This window comes from Dermacentor silvarum, chromosome 1 (genome assembly GCF_013339745.2).
Source record: "Dermacentor silvarum isolate Dsil-2018 chromosome 1, BIME_Dsil_1.4, whole genome shotgun sequence".
Classification (NCBI taxonomy): domain Eukaryota; kingdom Metazoa; phylum Arthropoda; class Arachnida; order Ixodida; family Ixodidae; genus Dermacentor; species Dermacentor silvarum.
In genome coordinates this window covers 442,068,406-442,089,907 of record NC_051154.1, presented here as the reverse complement: position 1 = coordinate 442,089,907, position 21,502 = coordinate 442,068,406, and the positions used below count along the sequence as shown (strand labels likewise).

Sequence of the window (21,502 nt, the reverse complement as noted above, 5' to 3'; positions counted from 1 at the left end):
CGTTTAATTTACCCTAAGATTAGTTTTTGGGGTCGTTTCCTTGCCACAACTGCACAGAAATGGCAAAAATAATTTGCGCACTGAAATGTGTACAGCGTGACTGAAGGGAGTGTCAATATGAGCATCAGAGTGCGAGGATTTATTTACAGGAAAGGCAGATGGCTCAGCCTGAGCCAGTGTGCTCTCACCTGCTTTTCTGCTGATAACATGAGTTGGTAACTGTTATAATAGGGCTGACTGCACACATTGCTTACATTTGTTGAAATCAATTTTTTTTCTCGATATAAGTGTTCTTGTAGTATTTGAGCCCACTTAATGGTAAAGTCACGACAGCAGAACCTTTCCTTGTTTTTCTTTTAGCAATTTTTTAGCACGGCAGCACATACTGTGCAGTTTATACTATTATCGAGCCATGCTTTGTACTGATAGAGTATACAACAATTCTGGAAGAGCTTGTAAAATGTGTGTAATCAATTATGGCATGTACCCTGTTTTACGTAGCTTTTTGAACTAGTGAATACAGTCTTCTGCTATCACATAGTTGCAGTAATAGTATGAGCTCATGGAATGACAGGGAGTGCTGTGTTCTTTACCATCACATATCAGTGCATAAGGCATCACGTGTACTGATCAGAAAGCCCTCTGGACAACAACACCTAACTTGATAACCTACATAGTGCACTTGAGCTTCATATATCATGTAAGCTACATGCCTATTTGTGTTACTTTGCAAAAAGACATGCAGTCAGCAACGGGGAAGACTGCGGTTACCTGTGTTATAAATGAATATTCACTTAATGTACATGTCACTTCAACTATCTTGCACTGTTCTGCGCAAGTCGGCTTGCATGTGTGATGCTGCTCGCATATGTGATGCTGATCTGGTAATATCAATAATCCTTGTTTTCTCAGTGACAGCTGGCCTCCATGGGGCAGTTCAGACAGGGGAGTGTCATTGCTGGAGCACCTCCTGGCTATCCACAGGAAATGGAGGAAAACTTGGTAAATTCATACCCCCACCGGTTTCCATTTCCATGTTTCCATAAGTGTGTGTGTGTTCATCACCCTGAAGTTACTTAAATTTGAAAACGAAGCCATATAAAGTATACTCATGTCTCACGTAGTGCATTATTAAACATCAAAGTACAAAAGCATGCAGCTTAAGAACCTCAAAGATAATTTGTAGCGGACCAGTCACTGCAGAGGTCCAGCTATGTATTGTCATCGATGCTCGCACACAATAGAATTGCAGACTTGGTCATTAATAAAAGCTATTATACATTTAGGGTGTGAACATTTGGTAATGGTTTGAGTGAATGCTAGAGACTGCATGAATAGGCCACCGCTAACTTAATGCCCAGACAGAGGCCCTTAAAATTGAAATAAATGACGATAAGACGCTTGGTAACAGATTTGTGCAACGAGCGAGTTGTAGCGCGCACAGGGGAAAATACACGAGAAGGCACAAAGAATACACCCACGTAGCGCTTCATTGTGCCTTCTCGTGTTTTTGTTCCCTGTTGGCGCTACAACTCGCCCATTTCAACATGAACAACCTTGTTAACAAGCCCACATCGCCACTCAGATTTGTGCAGTTTCCTTCGAGTCATATTTGAGTAACGTACCACAGACTATATTTTAAGAAGTGAAATAAGTTATATTTCCTCGTTTAATTGGCCAACACTGTAGTTAGGCCCTGTGTATATTTTGGTCAGGTATGTATATATGTTAGTGCTACATTTATTAGAATATGTTTTAGAGTGAGTTGAAGTCATGATTGTAGAAATTAATACTTGGGATCATGATATTCTTGCCATAAGGACATGCAAGGGACATGTAAATTTGTTCTTCATATAAGCAACAACCTATGGAAAGTTCCCGATGATTTTTAGGCATTGAAGATGTCAACATGTTAGCTTATTTGGATGCATTGTGTTGTCATGTGGCCTATATCATACGGGATGGAATTGATGGAAAAAATTGTGGACATTTTAACCTCCCAAAGGCCAACATATCATCTTTGATATGCTGAGCTTGATGCCTGAAAAAGCTCATTTACTCATGAGAAACAATGTGTAACGCACTGTAGCATTTCTGACATGCTGCAACAGTTTCAGCTGTGGATAGCTCAGCAAACTAATGAGCAGTGAGTTACTGTTAGGCTAATATAACTAAAAGAAAATTTAGTTTTTCTTTTGTTTATATATTTATTGAGTGATTGTATGAGAAAGAAAGGTGATCAGGTTCTATTCTTCCAACATATAGAATTGTGTCTGCTTTCCGCACTTTAGGAAAGATGTTCAATTTGTCAGACACTGCCTGCATAACGCTACCTCAATAAATAGGAAGAACTGATGTTCCACCGTGAGACTCTAAGAACACTGCGATGAATCATAGGTGGACTTATAAAATTAATCACAAGAAGGGCAATGCATAGCCAGCATCTGCATCTTGATCGAGATAACTAAATTTTGGATCAAGGTGAAATGTTGATTCATTGAAGGCATTAAAAATTATGTTTTGCTATTTTCTAATAGCAGCAGCAGTAATTGCTATCAAAGAGAAATTAAATTTTTAAGGAATAAAAGAATTAGCTAATGTCTAGGACGGAACTTACAGAAATGAAATTACTGAGTAATTGCAAATGTATGGAATAAGTTGTTTCACTTGTAGAGTACTGCACAGATCATGGGGCAACAACAAATTGTGAGGGTATAAGGGAAGAGCGAAAGCATGTGCAGTGAAAATATGGGCGAAAGTGTCTGTAAAAGAGCGAAATCGATTTTAAGACTATTACTGTAAGCCGATGAATAGGGATTTCGAGGTGGAGCATTGCAAAGGTATAGCTTAATCTCTATGAGCTATTGTGACACACATGGACAATTTGCGTAGAAAATGATAATCTATTTAAGCGCATTACTCGGAGCATAATCACTGGAAAATGGTAGAGCAGAGATCGATTCGCGTAAACACAGGATCGGCGCTTACTTTTAACTGCAGTTTACTGAAGAAATGTGATATTTATAAGTACAGAACAAGACCATCATGGGGCATCGCATTAATGACAAAGCAACCACATATCGGAGCCACCAGGACCCCTTAATACAACCACATCATAGCCCTGTACCATGACAGATTGGTACGGCCTAGTATACCAGAGGTGATAAGCGACAATCCAGATTATCGCACAGCATCACACTTCCCTATAAAAATATGTGATGGTAGGTGGAAGCATGTGCGCTGGCCTAGCAAATAACCTAAAAAAACAAGACTTAAAAATCAGATGTGCCTCTAATGATGACTCGGAAGGAGTACATAACAGATCAAAAAACGAGAAAGCAAAACCAACCAAGTAAGTTGGTTTTCTGAAGGTACTTCAGGTCTTTATTTGCCACGGCACTGCGTCCAGCAGCACCAGGGGCAAGAGAATTGTTTGAGAATTTAATGTTATCTTGTGCTTCTGGCTCACTCGTTCACATGGGCACAAAACAAATCCATCTGCCTGCCTTGAGTGTCGGTGGCATATTCTTACCTTGATACCCTGAATCAAGTTTACCAATTCAGTTTTTCGAACTTTCTGCTGCTTCTCAAGCTGTGTGCATTCATTGGTTTGCCTCAAAACTGCAACGCCAGTGCTTTTTGAGACCATATTCAGTCATTTGACAAGTTTGGTGATAGGTCTGATGCCAATTTGTCTTCCACAGTGGTGGCATTGTTTTGAATGCCAAGTTGTTGCAGGAGGACCTTCAGCTACTTACGCAGAACAGCACGTCTAGGACGGCAGTGTCAGTGTTATAATCGCTTGCGATGTCATTTGTAGCACCTGTAGCACTCATCGCGGCAGGAGATACGGCTTTCGTCCATGGGTCAATGGCATCATGTATTATGCGCTGCATGGCCCTTACCTTAAAGAAGCAATCTAGCCAATTGATAACTTGCATGCTTTTCATTGTATGCGTTAGGGGCTTAGCTGCAGCCTTACTAGCCACTGTGGGAGGAGGTTGCTTTTTTCGTGGCTCTTTTGGGGATGCAGCATTGGGTAGTTCTCAAAGAAGTTCATTTTTGAGGCAACACAATTGGAAGTGTTGGTTACATTCTGCATCAGTGACGCACACACAAGCACTCTGTTTGTTGTTGGGTATCGGGGAAGAGTTCTCTAGTATCTTTCTGTTTCTTTAGCTTAGTACATAGTTTAGTGCTAGTAGTAGAAGCATGTGGTAGTACATTTAGTACATACATAGCTTCATACATCTCGATCAGAATCTGAGCAGGGCTCGCTAATCTAACAGACTCTGAGCATGCTTTATTGTGTCTTCTCTTCATCTTGTAGACATCAGCGTGCTACAGTCAAATTCAAACTAGCGAAACTAAAAAGCAAGAAGAAAGGGAACTGTCTCCTCATGCATACGGCAGCAAACAGCGTGCGTCACTGTTACAGAATATTAGCAACAATGCTTCTTTCCCATAGTCGCCTAATAGTGAGAAACATTCTTTTGAACTACTTGGTGGTGTAGCCTCAAAAAAAATCAAACTTGCTCCTAATGCATTTAGTAAAGCCCTCAACGTGCACAAGCAAAAGTTCCTATCCTATTAATTATCTGCAGACAATTAGCTGCAGACACTCATCGTATTCCATTCCGCCCGCATAAAATTTTCTGTTGTGAAGTACATGGCAATCACTTATAGCAACATTGGCATTCCAATGTTAGTCATGCTGTGCTATATACGCAATGCAAGGTGCTGTATTAGGTCGACAATGAAAACAAGACTGTCATGGGGAAAGCTAAAGCGATTAGAATGTTTAAAACAGTTAAAAAACAAGTGCAGACTGAGGGGCAGAGAAACGAAGAGAATGCAAGCACTCCTTTGTCTGCGTCTGTCCATGCCGCTTTCAACATTTCAACCATGAATACATAATAGCTTGCCCAATTTTCGGTTCTCTTTGATGCTAAAGCGGCGTCGGATCCTCATGACCAACCATTTCAACTGGATGAATCTACCGCAGTAGTGGTATAGCAGTAGAGCATCCGCCTCGTAGGTGGGAGGTACTGAGTTCAAATCCCCATGCCGCCAGAAACGCTCCGTTTCTTTCTGATGGGCAGAGATGTCCCTTGGCCTGGTGCTCAGCTTCTTGTGAGGGTTCACATCTTGAAAGCGATTTCATGTGTGCTCTCTGGGCACCTATTGTACAACCACAGACCGTCTTGTTGAAGAGCCTCAGTCGCGGCTGCCTTGAGGCAAGTGCAGCCCTCACTCACATAGCCCAATTTGTCCTGCTGATACTTTGCAGCATACTTCTTGTGGAACTAGCATACGCACTAGGTATTTTTTATTCGTTTGTTTATTCCTATTTTAAACACTTAAGAAAATGACAAAGTTGGAGGGTACGTTTATATGAAGGGTAAAATCTTAAGTGAATTTCCACAGCCACCTAGTTCAGCCTAATCTACGGCACACTTAGATTGTGTCGAAAATCCAGCTACCAAAGAATCAAACATAGGTGTAACTTACAAGAATGGCCAAGTCTTATTTTCGAACCTTGAAAACACACATTCCAAATAAGAACTTGAGCTTGAGAAATCTGCACTTCTGGCTGGCCCCTCCAGTTTCTTAAACTTCACTAGTGTCATCCCATAGTAGGTGGTGCTCAATGGTGTCAGTTGAGCTTCAGATGCCAGTTCTATTGAAGCTTTTGATGACAGTGTCATCAAAAATCATGCTCTGTGCCTCTAGGACTAATACACCCAACAGTTCCACTGGCAGTCATTTAAACTGGCCTCCTGGTGTCAGGGAATGATCACAAATATTGAAAGTATGTGATTCTTTGTATGTAGAAGGCAGCTGCCGATATGTTCTCATGAAGCCCATGCCGCCACATGACGCACATCATCCAGTCGCTGCTTGCGTTGAAGTTTGTAGTTGGAATGCCCTGCTTCCTTGTAAGTCGGCTAGCTTCCTTCTGTATCATTTAAATTTACACAGCACAGCTGTGTATCCTGAGGCTTCTGAGCTATAAAGTACTGCTACTTCAACTTGCGGGTGAACATCAGTCTTCGGTTAGCGGAAATTCCTGTTTGCCTTGCTGGTAGCATTCAGCTTTTGATACAGCCGTTTCTAACGGCAGATGGGTACTTTGTTGACGCTGAAGTGCCTGCTCAATGAACGACTGCCATTCTACAAAGCATGTTGAAATGCTTTGAGCTTGAAGCACACACTAAACAGAAAAACACCCAGATGGGCGTTTTTCACTTGTCCTCTAGCGCATTCCCATTTGTACATGTTTTTGCTCCCATAGAATGGGCGTACGATAAAACTCCCATTTAGGTGGGCATTCCTTCGGCATACTACGGGAGTACCGTAATATGCCCACTTTACCCCCATTTGACTGGGAGGTGTTGCAGGCCTCAATGGGAGTTTTATCATTTCCAAATGGGAGCATTTGCGATGAAATTAAGGCGGTATTTAGGGCGTTTTTTGGTATTAATTAGAGAATTTAAGGATGCAATTAAAGGCGTTTTAGTTTACTTGGGGCGACCACGAAGCGAAATGCTTGGTGGCGATGAGTCACGCGCTTACACAGCACCCAACGGATCACTACAGGCCAAAATGTCGGACGCCGCGGACACCAAGGCTCAAGGGAACGGGGCCGTCCGAGGAGCTGCCGCCCGAGCGTGCGTTTGGCCCGCACTACCGACGCTTGTAGCTATCGCCGGCGTCCGACACTTTAGCCTGCTGTATCCCGTCTGCCACTGCGTAAGCGCAGCGGCGTCCCGCCACGAAACATTTCGCCGCGTGCTCGCCACACGTGACACAATCGACGGCCCTGGGAATTCACGAAGTCACGCGCACACGTGGTCCAATGACGAATGAACCCATCGCTGCACTTCGACTTCCTTTTCCTTTCACTGATCGCAGAGCCCCTCTTGGCAAACCTTGTGCTGTCATGCAGTCGTCCTCGCGAAAATGCTAGTAATCGGCAGTGGCTCCGAGGTCAGCAGGGGCCTTCCGAGAGCAGATGCTACTCGCTGAGAGGAAAAATACACGACACACACACACACTAAAGAGAACAACATTTATTATACACCAAATGTAACATATATAATATGTTCTTTCTGCCAAATCAAAAGCATTCCTTTCAAGCATTCCAGACACAAAAAAGTGTCTGGATTAAAAAAAAACTACATCGTAAACATGCCAGTCAATACTATTGTACACGTCCTAACACAATAAAATTAGTGAATGCAAGAAACGATAATTTAAGAAATCTTATTTCGTCCCATATTGAACCATAAATACAGAACCATTTGTTTGAACTGTTACTTTGAGCAGACATTCCACAATATTGCAGCCTATATATATGCTGAACTTGCATGACTAAGCCACCCAAAATTAACAGTGGACTGTAGAATGAGGCCGACCAGAGGTGGTATTTTGCACGAACTAGCACAAAACATACGATGATAAATACCTAAGTACTAAATTAAGAAATTGTGACTCATCACGCAAACGAGCTAAAACATTTGGTTTAGTGATTGCGTTGCATTTTTTAGCAGGTTACTAAAGATTAAAAATTTATTTATAGTGTTTTATGAGCCAAAACCATCATATGATTCTGAGACACGCCGTCGTTGGAAGGGACTCTGGATTAAGTTGGGCCACCTGGGATTCTTTAATGCACGTTTAAATATAAGTACACAGGTGTTCTTGTATTTCGCTCCCATCGAAATGTGGCCGCCATGGCCGGGATTTAATCCTTGGTCTTTTTGTTTATGACTAGATTTGTGAAAGTTCCAAACAGGGTCCCCTATATACAGGGTGATCATTTTTAAGTTTTACACAATTCTTAAAAATAACCTGTTGCAGATATCATAATTCTAGTCCTTAGCTGTATTTGTCAGAGATGCGGACATTACTTTCACGACAAATCGTAGCACATATTCAGCTAATTAACAAAAATCCACTAATTATCTTTTGAATTAAACTTTACGGCTGATATTGCAATTTACGAATTGTAGCCGGTGAGTTTGCAAGGCATATCCACTTGGAATGAATTTCCATAATGACACCAGTTTGGAGATATATGCCATCAAACTTGCCCTAAAAATGCACTGTTTATCAACTTACATTTTTAACAAAATGCTATCTTCTCCATTGAAGCACAAAAGTAACTAGAACATTCATGTATTTCGTCCCACACTTTGGAAATAATATCTCGAAACTGGTGTCATCCTGGAAATCCATTTCAAGTAGATACGTCTTGCAAGCTCTCTGGCTACCATTTGTTAATTGCAATATGCGTTGTAAACTAATCAGTTAAGTTAATTACTGAAAATTTTCATTAACTAATTGATTATGTGTTTCGATTTCTTGTGCTAGTAATCCGGCTCTTCAAATAGTCCAGCTCAAGGACAAGAATTATGCTGTCTGCCACAGGCAATTTTTAAAAATTCCATAAAACTTAGAAACGATCACCCTGCATATTTATTTTCTAATAGTACATGAGTTGTGTTCTGCATGGACACTTTAGCATGGCTACCTTGTTTAGTTGAATATTGTGCAAGCAGTGGTTTTTTCATCTACCCAGTGCACAATATTAAGCCAGCATTGTAACATGTTGCAAATGGAGTCACGAATAAGTACCTTCCCTGATCATATCCAACAGTAGCAACTTTAGATGAAATAAGTCGTGCTTTCTCATATTCAAGTGCCTTGTTCTAAGATATTGTCACAGTATGTAATGTAACATATCGAACGTAACAATATCAAATCCTCCTTCTCACATTGGCCTCCCATCGTGTGATCCCCCAAGCTGAGGTCATTTGAAATTGCATTTAATTGCACTTGAAACAGCATATCGCTCTTATTTAAGAAGCACATCCTATTGCAGTCACCATCCAGATATAAAATAGTTGTCTGCATCAAGCTGTGAGGCAGCAGCACATTTTCTGAGGAAAAAGCCTACCTTTTCTATTGAATTGGGCTGCGTACTCGGAACACTACTATGCAGTTGCAGACAGGACTGGTAGTGTAGCAACCGTAACAGTGTGAACTTACATAAAGGAGCAAAACTGTGTGAACTTCAAATCATTATTCTCTCTTAGGAACCATGCTTTCCAATTATAGCATGGGAATAAAGTAACTGGCAAGCAAATCTGCATTTCATTCAAGTAAATACCATACTATTCATGCTACTTTGCAGGGTGCACACTACACTACAGGGTGCACACCACGTGAATTTACGACCTTGCCACGAGTTGCTAATTGTATTGGTGTATCGTTGATCGAGAGTGGTAGAACGGGATATGTACGCCTTAGGCTAGAGCACATGTTTCGACAAAGAGACTTGGCTGGTCGAACAGGGAATGGCTCAGGCTAAATCCATTTGTTCCGTTGTAAAGATGTTGGCTTCAGCTTGTGACCTTCTTTGTTGGCCAACTCTTGAACACTAATGTCGCAACCTTCCTGTTTGCCCTCGTCTTGTTCAGCCTATTGCTGCACACAGAAGCTGCATTTTCTTTTAAAAACATTCAATGAGGTCAAGGGCTTTGTGCATGGCAGTGTCTGCAAACAACTTTTTTTCAATGAATGACAGTTTTGGTGCCTTTCTTGAGCATTCAATAGGGAAGAACCAAAAATTAAGCTAACAGACTGGCTATGCCAACAAGTAAGCATGAAACAGGGGAAATCAAGCTCTCTATGGATGTGGAGTGCCATTTCTTCATTTCACACCATGCTTGGGGTCAGCAGGACTTCCTAAAATTGAGAAAGTTTTTGTAATGAAATACATATTAAAAGTATTCTGTTTATAATCTAAAAAAAGTCTATTTAGAAATTCATATTTAGGTGGAACCAGCACCAAGTAAAAAGACTAAGTAAGGGCTTATAGAAAATGACACGCCGTGCTGAATGACAACTGATTTAATTTTACAACAGACAAACAGTCAAGTACTCTGGAATGCTTGACAAAAGCCATAAAAAACCTAAGAAGCAGGGAGCAGTTACACACAATAATGTATGTGCATGGAAAATGCACCTGTCATTGGTTTGCAAACAAGTATGCCATTTCCTTATCAGTTCACAAAACAGGTCCTACACTGAAACATTTTTCCTTCAATTTGGCAATTCTGTGGGCTTTGATTATTGCTTGGGTGAGTTGGTTGCTCTTCTTACTGCTATTCGAGTATGGTGAAGTGCAATAGATGGGACAAGGTGAGGCGAGACAGACGGGAGAAGCGCAACTGACAGCTGAACATTTATTGGAAAATTTCGCTGCAGCAGGACATGCGCCCACGACACCCCGAAACCAGGAACAAACAGAGCAGGCACAAAAAAGAAAGAAATATGGCAAAGATCGCTAACAACGCATTCACACTCTCTTATGAATGTGAAGGTAATTGGGAAGAATGTGTACGCTGTCAACTGCGCACGACTGGCCCAAGAGGAATAAACAAGAAAACAGAAATAGAAGAACTAGCTGAGCTGTGGCTACCTATGAGTCGCACTTCTTTGGTTAAAGTGCCCCCAAAGCCACAATAACACACTTTTGCACTGCAAGGCAAGATCCCTCATTTCTCTTTATTTCAAACACCTAAAGTACTGTCGCAGCCTGTCACTCAGGCACTGGTCAGTCTGTCCCAAGTAAACATGACCACAGTTTAATGAATCCTGTACACGACAGAAATAGCGCATGGGACATCTGACACTCACGTTTCGTCATACAGTATTTCCTAATTTGACTACCCGCGACGCATTTGCACAGTTATGCCGACTTGCATGGCACAGAAAAGACAAGATCCACCCATACTTCCCTGCTACTTTCCTTAAGTTGTGTGAAACCTCAGCAACACATCCACCCCTTCAAGGGGGCAACACTTATGTGCGTAAGGTTTCACACAACTTGATGAAAGTCACAGGGAAGTATGGGGTGGTTCCTGTGTTTCCTGCACCATACAAGTTGGCACAACTGTGCAAACGCGTTATGGGTAGTCGAGTAAGGAAATACTGTACGAGGAAACACGAGTATCAGTATGTCTCATGCACTACTTCTGTCATGTGCAGAATTCCTTCAAGCAGCGGTCGTGTTTACTTGGGACAAACTGGCCAGTACCTGAACGACAGGCTGTGACAGGACTTCAGTTGTTTGAAATAAGAAGAGGTTGGATCTTGCCTTGGACTGCAAATGTTGCAGTTGCTATATGTAGTTGAAGAATGTGGAAGTTGTAGGCCATGGAGAAACAAAATTAGAATGCGAGCTTTTTGCAGCAGTGTTAATTGAAAATTATTTTCAATTCTGGATCTGATACGTGAGTTAGCGTGGCTTTGGTGGCACTTTAAACAAAGAAGCGCTATTCACAGGTAGCCACAGCTAAGCTAGTTCTACTTCTGTTTCGTTTTTGATGTCTCTTGTGCCAGCTGTGCGCAGTTGACCAGCGTACACATGCTTCCCAATTATCACGTTTGAAGAAAAGTTCGTGCACATGTTAGCAATTTTTGCCGTATTTCCTTGTTTTTTTTGTGCCTGCTTTGTTTGTTGCTGGTTTCAGGTGTCTTGGGCACATGCGAGCATTGTCCTGGTGCAGCAAAATTTTCCAATAAACTTTCACAGTTGTCAGTAGAGCTTCGCCCGTCTGTCTCACCTCATATTTTCCCATCTATTGCACTTCACCGTACTCTAATATGCATCACCAACTGGCCCAAAGTTCTACTTTCTGAAGTTTTTATTGCTACTTCGCACTTGTCAAAGTCAGGCCAACAGCCATACTGCATACAATGTAGAGCTATATGGACTGGCAGTTCATGTCATGGATTTATTCTGGCTTAATGGCATCACAGAAAGTAAACAAAGATGAGAAGCAGGACACAAGTGCCTACTCTCAACTCTACCTTTAATAACAAAACAGAAATCGCACATAACATGTGGTGATATGAAGTGACGTCATTCATTCAAAAACAATTACTTCATCCAATGTAACTGAGAATGAGCGATGCATTTGTCCTTTGCATTGTGAATCTGCCAAAGCTTAATTATCTTATGTACTCTCTGGTCATAATTTCTGTTCAATGCAGAAGTTTGGGCTTCTTTGTGATAACGGAACTTGGACATCATAACAAGCAGGAAAGAATGCGAACACGAAGAGATATAGACTAGCGCCCATCCAGTCTGTGTCTCTTTGGGTCGGCATTCCATTGTGCTTGTTATGATGTCCAAGTTCCATAATTTTAGGCTATAACGAGTTTTGTGGAACACAAGAATAAACCAGCATTGTTTAGAGTATGTTGCAATGTGCGGATGAGATTTGTTAGGCACAAGCCTGATTCACCCCAATCTCAAATTAATACAATATAGGCATAACAAGATTGCCATGGCCAACTGTACACAACCTCTGTTGCACAGTGCATCACCTCCTTCAAATCGTGCCACACGCAACAACCAAATTGTTTTCCTGGCTGCAGTATTTTTTCTCACATCAGAGCAAATCTCTGTTCACAAGCTTCCTACAGAAAGAAAGGCATTTAGCCCATAGGGACCAAGTGCGCTTTTGCCCATGAAAAAGCACAAGAGCATACGAAACAACTGCGACCATTTTTTACTTGGCTCATCTCATTCATTATATTCCATCGTCATGCCTAATTCAGTTGTGCAAATCATATTTTCACAGGCCCTTGTTAGGACGGTTTTGTGCTGTGACAAAAAAAAGGCAGAAGTAAAAAATAAAGAAGGTTGGTTGTGGCTTACGGCATAATATGCATCCGGCAAACTAGGCCACAAGTGTTGTGTACAGTCTGGAATCCTCAAAAGGTTGTGCCTACATTGGACAGATGGGATGCTGTATTAATGCGTGTCAGGACTTGTTGCTGGGCTAGTTGGTTCATCTTATTCCGTAGTGTTTAGACGCAACCAAGGACGGAAAAAAGTCAGGACAGGAAAGAACGCTCTTTCCTGTCCTGACCTTTTTCCATCCTTGGTTGCGTCTAAACACTACGGAATTAATGCGTGATTGGGGGAGCATGACTCATCTGTGTGAAACAACCTGCCCTCATGCATTGTGAAACACTAACAAATGTGGCAGCAGTACTGTGTTCAACAAAACTCACATTGTAGCCACGCATCATGACCAGACAGCATGCCAGGCAATTGTGGCTTCTGAAACTTAAATAGAATGACAAATGCATCAGTCATCTATCAGTTGCACTGCACGAAAAATTTTAATAGATAACATCACATCATATCACCACTTGTTATTATATATTCTGTTTCTTGATTATAAAGCTTGAGGTGAGAGCTGAGGCTTGTGTCATGTGCGCACATCTTTGTTCACTTTTTGTGGTGCCATTACACCAGAATTGGGATAACCAAATGGCCACACGCTGCTTTTGTCACATTATAGTGGTGCTCGCAAAGCAGGAAGACAATGCACATAATACCAAGCCATGTCAGCATGCCCACTATTTGCACACACAGCAGATTACCTCTAGAACAAGGTGCGCAGGCTGTATATGTGCTCAGCTGCATCAACAGCCATGTGCAGCGATGGCTGCGCTAGAAAAGAGGACGTGCACACCAACTGCCCCCTTGGGCCCCTTTCAGGGCCCTCTTAAAAGCTAAGTTTGTAATTTCTTGTTTCAGTTATAGGCTAGTGGAAACAAATGAATTTGTCTTATTCCCATTAGGAAATCTTGTAGATTAGGTAGACAATTTATGAAAGCATAGATTTATTACTTTTCACCTTTCTGTCGGAATATCGTACAAATGCATAAGCAGTACTTATCACCTTGTTTCATGTAAGATTTTTTCCATGCTGAAAGAAAGGCATACATTTAAAAAATAAGCTTGGTTGCAACGTGTGAAGGAATTGTGTGAAGTCACATAAAGGGTTGCTGAAATAAAATATAGTCGCGACCTTCCTGTGACTGACTTTATCTAACACACTGAAAAGGAAAATGACCTTTTAAACAACAGACTCAAAAAGAAGAAAAAAAACCCACAGCACATTATTACAAGACCTGCAGCGCAATAACACCCAAGGACGACACAAAGAAACGACCAGGACGAGCGCTGCACTTACAATAGGTTTTATTGTAGCCAATTTCACATATATTTCATTACACAAACGTCATTAGCTGCACATGCGTAGAAAGACCATCTCTTTATCTGTGAGTTGTATCGATGGCATGCTAACACACCTTTCCCCCCCCCTAGCTGGGAAATATGTTCTGCTTCAATAATTTCTCGAGTGAAGCGCGATTTGCTTTTCATAATGACAGACGTGTTATGTAGGTCAGGTGAACAATCCTTACATGTTAAACAACGACAAGCCAGGAAACCTTTAAAGTCTTTCCCTTCATGCACGTTTTTCACGTAGTTTCCATGCTCCCTAACACTTAAGCTAACGTTGACACATCTCCCAGATTGGCCAACATACACCTTTCCGCATCTTAGAGGGATTTTGTAGACTACACCTTCTGCACAATCAACAAAGGGTGGAGGGTGCCTATGTGTTGTGCCGCAGGCTTGCTGCTTTCTTACCTCTGGGTGGGTCATTGTGCAGAGCTTCGACAGCCTGTTAGGTGCGGTGAATACAACTTTTACATTGTACCGCTGGGTCACCTTTTTCAGGTTGTGTGAAAGCTTGTGAACATACAGTATCACCATGCAGGCAGAAGGTAGCTGTGATACCGTATGTACACAAGCTTTTAGGCAACCTGAAAAAGGTGACCCAGCGGTACGATGTAAAAGTCATATTCACCACACCTAACTGGCTGTCCAAGCTCTGCACATTGACCGACCCATAGGTAAGAAAGGAGCAAGCCTGAGGCACAACGCATAGGCACCCTCCACCCTTTGTTGATTGTGCAGAAGGTGTAGTCTACGAAATCCCTCTAATATGCTGAAAGGTGTAGGTTCGCAAAACTGGGAGATGCGTCAATCTTAGGATAAGTGTTGGGGAGCATGCAAACTATGTGAAAAACACGCATGAAGGGAAAGAGAAGGTTTCCTGGCTCATCAATGTTTAACATGTAAGGATTGTTCACCTGACATACATAATACGTCTGTCATTATGAAGAGCAAATCGCACTTCACTCGAGAAATTGTTGAAGCAGAACGTATTGCCCGGCTAGAGGAAAGGTGTGTTAGCGTGCCATCGATACAACTCTCAGATAAAGAGATGGTATTTCTACGCATGTGCAGATAATGACATCTTTGTTGGATAGTGCATACATATGTGAAATTCGCTACAATAAAACCTGTTGCAAGTTCACCGCTTGTCCTGGTCGTTTCTTTGTGTCGTCCTTGTGTTTTATTGCGCTGAAATTCTCGTAATAATGTACCAATGTGCCCAACTCGCCACATTATTCATGTTTTAAGCGTTGTATGTAGGCGTCTTGGTTGCAAAATAACCTAAATCTTGCATCCTAGTCTGGTGCGTAAGGCATAAAAGGCTCTTAGCGGAGTCACCTGATGCTTTTATATAGGTTATTCAGTTTGCATGATCTTCCACAGAAGTAGCTGTAGGCACTTTTCCCGCAATGACAGTACTGTTCACAGTATTCGTCGCGGGGAGCGCGGCTTGCCACTTGTAGCGATGACAGATATTGATCGCCGACTGTGCCAAAATATGCAGCGGTCTGAGTAAAATCACTAACCAAAAGAAAAAGACATCCCTTGGCTTCAAGAAACGAGACAGAGTAACCCGAGAAATAGTTCAAGGCTCCAATACACAAACTGTCGCTCTTAAGAAATGGTGTTTCTCATAACATTTTAATACAGTCCCTAATTTAGTACAAGTTTTCGTATGATGTTTTGGTTTCTTCTACACTACAATGATGTTGCTTGTTAGACACTGGTGTTTTGATGTGCACATTCTTTTGTATTGCTATAAAGACAACTGTGAAAAAAGATTTGCCTTTGTAACTAAAGTTTGGAGACAGTGCCTGTCAGCTAATATTTTAATCTGTTTTTCATTTCATCTGTGCAATTACACCAAATGTAACTACAAAAATACCCGTAGTCAGAATCACAAAGGTACACACCTGTGTAATGATTCTGCTGAGATCCTAGGAGTGGTCAGCCACACAATGCAGCACAGGTAGAATGGCATCCTGAGTTAAAACAAAATAATAAGAATTGTAAGATGCATATCAAAAATTTTATGCTGTGAGGCATTTTGCATGTATACTAATCCCCACATTTGCATGCAAAACAGTTTTGCAGAATAGTTAAGCAAGGTAAATCAATGTCTGGCCACGGGACTGTCAGCCAGTGCTACTCATGGCAATGGTGGTGTATATAGCATATCGTTTCAAGTGCAGCTTTTGCAGGGTACATGAATTTAAGAAAACTTAGGTTCACATAATACATGAGACCTACAGTTAGAAGGATGTGTTACATCCAGCACTAAGGCCACGAGTGGCACTGCCTAACGCTTCCAGGGCCAGACTTAGTACGCACGCAGAAATTTGCAACAAAGTGAACAGGAGGAAGAGCTGTTGCTTTAACTCAATAAAAGATTGCATGCTTCATGCAGATGTGAATACAGCTCCTATCAGCAACGAGTTGTCCTTTGGTCCACTTCACTTCTGTTGTTTTTTTCTTTCCTTGTCTTCATTGTTTGTTGGTGCCATATGGTTGTGACGAGCAGCTCAGTTCCTATTCTTGTTTTACTACATGGTGTAAAATCATCCAAACATGCTTAAGCCTCTTAAGAGTAAACTTCAACCATTTTGTTTGAACAATATTTTTCTCTTTGTGTCACACCTTAATGTACTGCTAAAAAATGCTAAACAATGCTATACAGAAGAACCTACATCCACACAATCACACATCTGAATAAAACTGCACAGTCTATGACTTAAAGATGTATACATACACATTTTATACATGTCTACAATGAAAATATATGTTACTGTTCTAATATGCACACTTGGCATACTGCATAACAGTCAACTGGTTCCAAAATGTTTTTTTTGTTATCACACATACAATGGCTCCAATTACAAATTTAATTCTGGCAGTGACTGAAGACACTCCCAAAAACTTTCTAATGCAATCAACGAGAATTTTCAAATTTAGAGCAGTTGGACAGAAATAAGGCAAATAGTTTTATAATCCTAAATAACGAACTGTTATTGCATATGAAGGTAAAAGGCCATGCTCCTGAAACATCAGCACTGTTTATCATATAAGCACATTATTATATTTTTACTTACTTTCCTAAGGATTGCGCTGAGTGATCTGCTCATGTGAAAATGTTTATGCATAGCTGTGTCGTGTTACCACTTGTGTTTTCACATTTGTATTAATGCTACTTTATGTGCATGCAAGCGTGCCCATACTACCTTAAGCTGAAGGCCAAACACTATGCTTACACAGTACATGCATTTCATAATACTAAGCAGTGGACTTAGAGAATGAGCAACTGTATTAAGAAGTGTGGTTCTTTGGACACACATCAAATGACATTTGCCTGGAAAACAAACATTTTGCTAAAATCATGACTTAATCCAATTGGTACTAAGCATAAAGCATCAATCAAGAAACTTGCATTTACCAGACACCACTATAGACACTGGGACCTCTTTGGCTTCTTCAGAATCTGGCACAATGTTCTTAAGCTACCTGTAAACCCTGGAAAGTGTTCATGATACTTTTTTTAAATAGATGGGAAAACTTGAGAAGGACCTAAAATTAGGGTCGGTGAAGCAAAGCAACTTTTTAAGAATTCCACGCTGTTTATATGCATATGTTCTATGCATATGATGGTGAAGGCAAATGATGTACTTGAACTGTGTTTTTAACACGCAATACTAGAGAGCGCAGTTTTGCAATAATGTGATAGAGAACAAAACAACCTAGTGAATATTTTTTTAAACTAATTGCACAAGGTTTTCGTCGTTATTCTGATGCACACATCTGCACACTGTGCACCAAGTCTTGTCGGTTTTATTTTTGTCACATAGTAATTTACATGATACATTTGTCCTCAAATACGTCATGTTGGGCTCCTTCAGTATTTTTATTTTCTTACTGGAACACACATGCCTATATATGTCTTCTGCCCCATGGAACAGGTGTCACAGCATTCCCTCTAACTGAAGCCACAAAACTAGCCATTGCAGGTAAAAGATACAGGGTAAAAAAAACTAGGTAAGAGCCTACCTATGCCTCTGTTGCTGAAAAGGGGAACTTGGAAGGCGTCTGATGTCCGGCTATGAAGCTGCTTCATCCTTACAGCTGGCAATGAAACGGCTGCAGTCTTGAAACACAAGTGAAAAATTAGACACAGCAATGTTACATAGAGCCCACAACAGCATGGCCGCAAGTTGATATGGGATTACTTCCGCTGCTACGCTGAGTTTTGTATGCTGTTCAGCTTACATTATTGGTAAACTATGCTTGCCAAAATTTTATATTTTAACAGGCTTTACTCTTTACAACAAAAGCCGTTACCCAACTCATGCCCCTATGCGCTTAAGCCATGAAATGTTTACTGATCACATAAACTGAATGGCTTCCAAGACAAATTATTTCGGTCAAGAGGATGCATAATTAATGAGTGTCACTGACATTGAATACCAAGGTAGTATCTCTTTTTACAATAGACAATGGCGGACCTAAAGCACATTTTTGTCAGATTTGGGTTGATCAGCCAGCCATTCTTTTTTTTTACCAGCAGCAGTAATTGAGTCAATATTACTCGTGCACAGTACGATCACACTGTCAAGTGTGATAAGATCCTGAGTTTGAAAGGGCGACATTGTATGAATTTGGTATGTAGAAATCAAAACTGAATATCTGTACGCAATGGTGCAGCAGCAAAACAAACATTAAACAAGTCAAGGCATCCAGTGCACAGAGCGGGCAGTCGAATAATAACATTGTACAATCGCCGACTATATAGATATTGCATAGTGCTTGCATGGGAGGCGTAGTCACTGCATCAGCAAATAACACAGCCACCGCGCTACGTTCCCGTGATCTATCACCGCCAACGCTGTCGCGTAAATTGTTTGGTCAAGCCAACCGCATCGTTTTCTGCTCGCGAAGGGTGGAAAGACGGCGTATCCGGTAATGTGAACGGTAATCTAAAGACCAAAGTCGACGGGTACTGGCTCCCCAAGCTGCGCGGCTAGGCGCAGCAATCGCGCACTACCTGCACAATCAGCGGCGTGGGCGCAAAGAGACAGACGCCGGCCCGGAGCGTACCGGCAAATCTACACAGTGCACGCTTAGTAAGCGACCTACTGCACACAACCGTACGAGGGGATTGGCGCCACGTAAGCGGCAGCTAGCAGATACCGCGCACAAAGAAGCGCCGAAACCCGCACACACGCGCGTCGCAGTAACGAGTTGACACATTTTAAGGCCGCGGTTAGGCGGCGAAGCTTGGCGGCTTAGCTCACCCCGCACTGCACGGAACTTCTCTGGTAGTGGCTTGCGCTTGGGGAAACATCACGAACGCTCACAGCCATCCTATTAACAGACCTCGAAGACATCGCAAAGTTCCTCATCATCTAAAATCATGTTTTCTAACTACTCTCGCTCCACTCTAAGCACTCGCTTCGAATACGACAAAGCTCGCACAAACACGGTGATCGTGCAAGTCAGTTTGCAAAATGGTTCGGGACGGCCAGCTGTTGCACTGAGGCCTTCAATAACTCGTATCAGCGCCTCTGAACACATATGCATACACAGAACGTGCAGCGGTCGTTGAAAATCACTTACCGTGGAGTCTTGGCTGTTCGAAACTGCGGGAGACACCAACGACGGCAGAACAATGCGCCGACGCTGGTGGTAATGGCTGCCGCTTGGTCGCTTCGAGCGCGCGCACTCCGAAGACCCGTCGGCGCGGCGTTTCGAAAGTTTCGGTACGGTGGCGTAGTTTCGGGTTTGGCGCGGCATTCTCTGCAGCGCCTGCAGCGCTAGCGCGGCTACTCCAAACAGAAAAACAACGCGGACGCACATTGCGCGGGATATTTCGAATCTGAGTGCAGAAATTCTACTGAAATTGTCGCTCGGGGTGACAGCCATGTTGGTCATGGCAGGCGGCACCTGGCGGCTGAGTTGTTCTTTAGCTGTTTGGCTCGGGTTAGATATGGGCGTATTCAGCACTCCCTATCGACCCAACGCCAGTTATTTTTTGAGAACCCCCATTTTACTACCGCAACATCCCCTTAATGTTCATCTGAATGAGGTCGAGGGTAAAATAAAGGTTCTAGCTTGTTTTACTCCATCTCGTGGGCGTAACTGTTTTGAGCTTGGGAGGAAAAAGGGCATGTCAGCTGTTAAAACGCCCATATGGGCTAATTTGTGTTTACAGTGCGGGGTGCTGTAGCTTGCTTATGACCTCATGTGGCACGCTAGCAGTCTGATCACTCCATGCATGCGTGGCATGACCTGTCCAGACTGACAAAAAAACGGAAAAATACTAGCTTTGTGCATATAGCACTAGATAGCTCCAGTGCTGGTACTGCGACTGGCATCCGCAGCTGGTCATTATCATCAGTCGAAGTCAAAACCAGGCCACCGGTTGGAGTGCTGAGTTGCAAGTGTGGTCATTGTGTGGGAAGGGGGGGGGGGGTATGTGAATTTTCATTGTGTGCATACTTACGGTGTGTACTATTATTAATTAAGCAAACAGGTACGCAGTAACGCCTACCTATGTTGGGATTATTGCTGCTATTCAATAGGAATCTGTGCAATGAAAACAGCTTGGTGTGCCTGGCCTACAATAACGTCAAAATATGCATTTTCTTCCAATTGACCCTTCGCCAGCCACAAAGCCTGCTTCAAAACAGTCATAAATGTTACTTCCGCTGCTTTCACCACTTGTTGCTCCTTTAATAACGTTTATGCTCAATTCCTCAACATTTCTCAGTGTATTAATCAACGCAACAAGTATTGTACTTAGTTTTCTGTCTTATGGCAATAATGGTTCATTTGTTGGTGCAGCTGTTTTCACAACGCGGACGACACCGTGTCAAAGGAAGTTATGGAAAAGAGACTGAAAGCAGTGCACTGGTACCCCTTGCATCAATTGGGTAATGTGCTGTAGTAGTGCACTTTGCAATAAAGTTTTATCTCTGCTCATATTGCTTTCAGATGTTATAAATGTGATTTCCACATCACACACATACCATTACCTGAAGTTTTGGATGGAATGGTGAGCGCATATTTATGCAGTGAGCCATCATAACTGCCGATTGGCATACTCTAGTGTTTAAAGGCACTGAATATATTCTAATTAAGACTGCAAGACTAATGCAATCACAGCCAAAATTCATCAATTCAATAAACAATACACATTTCAACAGTGGTCTCTGATACAATGGCATACCGACAAACAGTAGAATAGGTAGTAGACAGGTAGTGGACTTGTAGGCTTGTAGACCTGTTAACTTGTATGCCAATTGGCTATTAGACCATCAAGGTCTGAAATTAGGGTTAGCCAACATACATGTAAGCTGATAGCCGGATGGAATGTTTGACTATATTCATATAAAA

General features: G+C 42.0%; 1 long non-coding RNA gene across 2 annotated transcripts; it reads right to left on the bottom strand.

Annotated features, from left to right (window-relative positions):
* Positions 1 to 8,924: 8,924 nt before the first annotated feature.
* Positions 8,925 to 20,054, bottom strand: LOC119455387 (uncharacterized). 2 transcript variants are annotated; one of them, XR_007465263.1, is made up of 6 exons: positions 19,724 to 20,054; positions 18,158 to 18,254; positions 16,033 to 16,101; positions 13,096 to 13,150; positions 12,737 to 12,806; positions 8,925 to 9,753 (listed from the first exon to the last, which is right to left on the bottom strand). It is a non-coding gene; the product is annotated as an uncharacterized LOC119455387 (long non-coding RNA). The 2 variants fall into 2 exon arrangements; XR_005192926.2 differs by lacking the exon at positions 12,737 to 12,806 and having other exon boundaries at positions 19,724 to 20,049.
* Between the last annotated feature and the right edge of the window lie 1,448 nt (positions 20,055 to 21,502).